Here is a 6671-nt window from a genome sequence, read left to right as displayed (position 1 = left end):
TTCTATACAGAGCTTACACGCAGGACAGTGAGGAGTCTAACCAGGCTACGAGAGAAAGATGGCTCTCTCCTCCCACACCAAATCCACTGGGACACTGGGTCAGGACAGGCTCAAGCGTGATCCACTTCTTTTAATTTTTTGGTAGACTGCCTCAACCCTGGACCAGACCACCATTATCTTTCACCTGCATTACTGCAATTGCCTCCCAACTATCCCTGCTTCTTCACCATTGCCTTATTCTAATATGTTCTCTCCACAGAAGCCATGTGATCTTTCAAAGAAAAGAATCTGATCGTGTCATTTTTCTCACTTAAAGACTCTCTACTGGAGGCCCACTGATCTTAGAAGAAAATTGAAACTCCCTGTGATGCCCTGAGCATGCTGGTCCCAGCCCACCCCGCCCCCAACAACTCTTTCTCACCTAGGAATCTAAGTATCTTCTCACTCGGTTTGTTTTATTTTCTCCATAGCTTTTACCACCACCCAACATTTTCTTGTGCATCTTCCTTCCCCTACTCCCAATGACAACGGGACCATGTGTGTCTTAGGTACGACTCCTTCGCCCCTTCACAAAGCATGGCATAGAGTAGGTACTCGAATATTTGTTGGATGAGGGTGGTGGGTGATAAGATCACAAAGGGCGTTGGCCCTCAGTTAGAGGAGGTTATTCAAATCGGGCCAAGTTTGAACTTTCTACAAGGTGGCAGGGAATGACATTTCTTACATATGCATAATGAATATCTGTCTGTTTTCAAGTATATGGAATGGGTCAGACTCCATGCTAGAAAGGAGAAAGCTGGATAAAGAAGACCAGTCTATTGACTCTGTACTTGAGTACATAACAGCAGAGAATAATTTGGATAGGAAAGACTAATCTAGACCTATCAATTTGGAAAAGACAGTGTCGACAACTTGGAGAATTTTGTGAATAGAGGGTTAAGTCTGATGTCTCAAGAAGAGATGAACTCTATGTGAGAACAGAACAAGAATTGAGTCTTGATGACTTTATATTAGGGCCCAAAAGAACAAAGACCAGCAAGAGACTATGAGAAAGAGTGGAATCTGAGACAGGACAACAGTATATAGTTTCAAAGGCATTGCTGGAAACAGCGGCTACCAGGCCAGGGGCAAGTCCCCAAACCAAAGCACCACCAACCAGCCACAGCAAGATAGGAGAACACATCATCTGAGGCTTCATTGTGGTGACTTTGCCTGTTTTAAAGCATTGGTTTCCTTAGGAGCTTGGCCAAAAATAGCCTATAACTGGTCCACAAATCTGCAAATGGGAAATGCAAATTGCTTTCTGGAGTTGTCTACCTGCCATGACCACTGTCAGAGCCCAACCTAGAGAGGTGGATAGTGACACAGTGGTTCAAAAGAACATAGAGGAAGCTCCCAATCATTCTGTTAACAAGGTCGTGTTGGTTACCTCCTCATCCCCACCCCACCTCTTATGTAGAGGGGCCTCAGTGACACCCATAGTCCTTCAGTTTCTGTGTATTTAGCAGAGACAGCATCTCATAGAAGTTGGCTTTGGCTTTAGATTTAGTCAATGAAAATTTCAAGCTGGAGGCAGCTTTACCTCCCACATCAGAAGCCAGCACATCAGAAAGAGGAGAGACCCTATATTGCAGGACAATCTCAGCCCTGGAACCTCGGATTAGAGCATAACCATGTCCTATCCTTTCATCTACTTTTAAGTAATCTTATATTCTGCCCCATTAGGAAGAAAAGAGTTGCATTTTATGTTCAGAGTCCAGAGTGCTAACCATTACACTATGGAACCTCACTGCTTTTTATGTTCAAAAGATAAATCATTGCTATTAATTACAACACCCTTTAAAAGAGCACCTCGAAAGAGTTTTCCAGTTGCTATAATAACGTTTCAAGAGGACTATCAGTTGGAATTGAGGTTTGGGTTTAATGAGAAGCTAAATCCTATATCTCTGATGTAGGACATGTGGCATTTTATAGATCTCGAGACTAGTATTATGGGCTTATTTCAGGGCCCAATGGCCAAAATACATTGACTACATGCCAGGAATGCTGGATACTCAGGATTAAATGAAGCAACATTAACGTAAGGTTGAGAGTTTATGTTCCGCAGGTGGGGAAACCAGCCCAGACGCTGTTTCCTACAGAATCTGAGTTCCCACAGCCTTTACACATCAGCTGTTATAGATCTAAGCTAGGACTTCAGCTTAGATCTCATTCCTGCATCCATACTTTGGATCACTAAGCTTTGTAGTCAACAATCTAAACAAGGTCTGATTAGGAAAACACCATCACCACCATGGCACTTAACACCTGGGGTAAGATGCTGGAACATAGGAAAGCCTGTGTTTTAGGCAACGGAGACAAGGGAGGCCATCTCTGAAGTGCTCTGCTGTATGTTGCCACCTCACTGCTATCTCATCCACTGGAGTGAGACTGTCTGAATGTGCATAAGAGACCAGTTTGGTACAAAGAGAGGAAATGCTTTTGCTTCTGAGGAGACCCAAGGCACTGCCTAGTTCTAGGACTGTGGGAACTATTCACCCTTCTGCAACATCCCAGAAGATATGGCCATGAGGAACCTTGGACATGGATCCAGGGGTTCAGATGGCTGCCATCTCCCTTAGAATCAAACATCAAGGGGAAAGCTGGTATGACATGCCATAAGCAGAGAAAGCCCAATCTCAGAGCAGATAGGGTCCTCCCCTCTCCCTGAGGCATCTTGAGGAAGCAGTTTGAAAGTCACGGATTTGGCCAGACCACTTTATGTGGGGGACATTCTGCAAAGCCAGCTGCAAAGCAGATCCTTCTGGCTTTCACAAGTCACAGCTCAAAGTGTGCTTCCCTCCACTCACATTGCTATTTGCAGCATCCAGGAGAGCTGGGTACCCTGTCATCCTCACCAGTAGCTTCTCTGAGTTTGAGCTCCAGAGAAAGCCAAACTGGTTATTCAGGCAAACGTCACTAACTTAGGGGCTTTCTCTACACACACATCCCCAGCCTCAGGCCAGCTCTGGTGCTCCCCACACACTGAGACCACTACCCTGGGTGTCAGGTGGCAGAGCCCTCGGTAAAGGATTCTGACCAAGTCTTATTAATGACCCTGAGTCACTTTCTCTGATTGGGGTATTACAGGCCGTTTTGTTTTTTTCTATGCTTTTCTAGATTTAGCCAAGCTTTGACTGTGAGCATCTTTCATGAACTGAGAACTGTGTTAAATTAAGATATAGATCTCATCATCCAAGAGTTGGCTTCTCTAAAGCAGTATTTTTCTGATTTTAAATTAACACCCTTCAGAAATGTGTTGAGCATTAACTCCCAATAACCCCACTCCTCCTCCAGGTTAACCTTTAAATACTCACACCACCCTCTGCAGGCCCCAGTGGCTGTGCACGTGCTGAGGGGCTAAATACAGAAGGAATCTTGATACACAGTTTTAGGACACATTTCTCCACTTTGCCTGCACTGCGAACATCTTTTGATGTCAGTATATTCAGACCTATATCACTGACACTTCTTCAAACAAAGCGGGATTTGTTTTAAGCTAAAACTACACATGGGGTTGGAGCGAGTGAGGCTTAGTCCCCAGAAAGCATGGAGCTGACCTCTGCTCCAAGGTGCATAGGTCAGCAAGCAGGCACCTCCAGGGCAGGCTGGGACCCTGGAGTGGGGATGGGGTGGGGGTCGGGGCGTGGTTATGGGCCCCACCTGGGCATTTTTGGCTCCCCACAGGGCTTTACCAACATGAACAAGACATGTCCAGATACCATGTTGGTTACGAGGAGGCACATAGCTAGGCCTTCCTCCATGGTTCACGCTGGCCTAGAGGGGAGGCAAGTGTCACAGCAAAGAAAGGGACAGGATACCCAGTTCTCTTCCTGGTGATCCCACCTCCAAGGCTTGGGAAGGCTTTGTGGGAGGGGGCAGAGTTGGGTGGACGATTCCCACAGGTGAGTATATCCTGAGGGCTATTTCAAAGGGAACACAAGCAAAGGCACAGGGCACGCAGTCCATAGGCTGCTGTGCGGTCACACGTGGCTCCATGTACCCTGTAAACTTCCATCTGGGCTCTGCAGAGTAAACGGACCCCCGACATCTGCCGCATCCTCCTTACCCCTCCTGCAAACGAGCCAAGGGCCCCTGAGCACAGTTCCGTAAACCGAGGCTGAATTCAACAAGGAGACCCAGCTGAGGCTGTTTGGGAGCTCTTCCTCCCTGAAGGCTGCTGGCTTTGGGGAGGACAAGACCACAGCACCTCACCAGGGCCCCCAAATAGCTTCATGGTCATTACCCCAAAAGAGCAAGGTGTCTGGTCAATACCCAGAGAGAGGGCTCCAGCAGACACAGCCACATGGGAAGCCCCCAGCACCCTCCTGCACAGGAAAGGGCTGCCACCGCTGTTACTCACCTGGCAGGGAACCACAGCCTTCAGCCCCCTCCCCCCTCCCCCAGGTTGGCCTTAAATGCCCTCAGCAGGTGGCAGGTGTTTCAGGGCATCTGGCCCTTCCCCATAGGGCGGGTTTCTGACATAAGTCAACGGTGCTCAGCCTTGGATGCACATTGGAATCACGTGAGGACCATCAGGTTCTGCAGCTGCAGCCTTTTGAGACCCTCAGATGAACTATTAAAGGCAAGAGGCGGGGGCATCCCCCTCCAGGAACGGTTTGCATTCTGAGTGTTTTAAGGCTTCTGGGATCTAGTAAGATTGAGAGGCCTCTTCCTAAAGTTGGAGTATTAGCCTTAAAGCTGCTATTGAACAGTTAACCAATGTTTATTTCCATGGCAGGCATGAAGATAGGGTTTTGGGCCTGCTTTGTATTGAAATGGAAATAGAGAATGGAAGAAGAAAAACAAAATTTTATGTATTTATTCAACAAACATTTACTGAGTCCTCACTGTGTTCCAGGCCCAGATATGCAACAGTGAACAAGATGCTGGTCCCTGCCCTTTCATCAGGAGCAGAGGTGGGCCTTCCCAGCAGAATGGGAACAGGACAGCAATTGGGACAACACAGAGCAGGAGAGGTCAGAGAGGGCTTCCTGGAGGAGGTGGTACTGCAACCAAGTCCTCAGGAAAAGCAGGAGTTAGCAGGTGAAAAACTGTCAGAAAGATCCTCCAGGCAGAGGGAACAGCATAGGAAAAGGCGCTGAGGCTAGAAAAAAAACTGTGGCCACAGTTCCCCTGGGAACACAGGCCGTTTGGGATTGGCAGGGAGAAGTATTTATTATTGACATCATTGATAATGGCTAGCACAAGGCATTAATGAAAGCAGACTGATTTCTACTTAGTTTTCATTAGTGCTTTTAAATTCTTTACAGTCAACGCACCCTCTCGTTGCCCATATCCCTGGCCAACTGCTTTTTTCATCATCCTCCCAACTTGGTACTGAAACTGAGGGTCCCTATGACTTTGATTCAATTTAGTTTTAAATCCTAGCTCTAGAAATCACAATCCAGCTTTTCCCCCTGATGATCTGTGACTCCTGAGGCAGCAGAAGTAGCCCAGACCTGACTAATGGTCACAGAGTCTGGACCTCTGGCAGGATAAAGATTAATATCTCGGCCTAAGTTCTGTTTCAGTTCTGTTTGAGCCTTAAGGTGGGAGGACCCCCTGGCTACTTTCCCCTGAGACCTGACAGAGGGAAGCTGGAAGAGACCTCAGAACTGTCCTCAAGACCTGAGAAATGATTCATTACCTTCACCTCGCCTCCCACCAATCAACTCCCAGCAGGACCCCAAATTTATAACACGTGTGTCTTGTGATTTTTGCCCCGGGGATTCTGTAAACTACAGGCATCAGGGAGTCAAGTCTTCACGGCATAAGCTCCCTTCTCTGTGTCGAACAATTCACTATTAAACTATTTTTCTTCCTATATAGCAAATGCCTGCTTATGTATTTCTCTGGACCAGTGCGTGCAGGCAGCCAGACCCATTAAAAAAAAAAAATCGGGGTCCTGGTAACGGCACATCAGTGGTTATTTATAAATGCTTATTCATTATATTGTTAATATAAAAAGTTAAAAAAAAAAAGAATCCCAGAATTGCAGAGTTGATGTCACAATTCCTCGGGGAAGCTTTTGTGCTCAAGGTCAATCTTTGGGATTCCACTGGCTCCTGATGAAGGCGGCTGTCAACACCTTTGGCCTCTGCACAGCAAGCTTGTGTGTGTGTGTGTGTGTGTGCTCACATGTGTCAGATAGTCCCCAGGGTCTGGGGGACTTTAAATTCCCAGATACTGACCCTTAAAGAACTAATTTTAGACACTTTGTAGACACTGTTTGGCGCAGAGCCAGGGATGGGGAGGAAAGGGGACAGTAAAGAAAGACAAAGGCGAGTGGGAAGACAGCAAAGGACACCGAAGGCTGATTACTTATCAGGTCTGAGGGCTCTCCAGTAAAATCAGAACCTGAATCCCTCCATATAGTAGTAATTTCCTAAACGTGTGTTGTTTTATGGGCCGGTTCAGAGTCATCGCTCCCAGTTTTCTCACCTACCTGATTGTCCTAAGCATTTTCTTTTCTGGAGGTATGGGGACAGTCTACAGAATTTTCTTGTCACTGGGGCCTCTGAGTAGCAGAAGAATAAATCGCGCCCAGAGTTCAGAGTCCATGTGTGGCCTTCTCCTGACACCATGTACCTCAGAGGAGTAGAGCTGTGGACGAGGCTCCAACCAAGAGC

Source organism: Pteropus alecto, unplaced genomic scaffold, assembly GCF_000325575.1.
Source record: "Pteropus alecto unplaced genomic scaffold, ASM32557v1 scaffold78, whole genome shotgun sequence".
Taxonomy (NCBI): Eukaryota; Metazoa; Chordata; class Mammalia; order Chiroptera; family Pteropodidae; genus Pteropus; species Pteropus alecto.
This window is presented reverse-complemented; position numbering follows the sequence as displayed.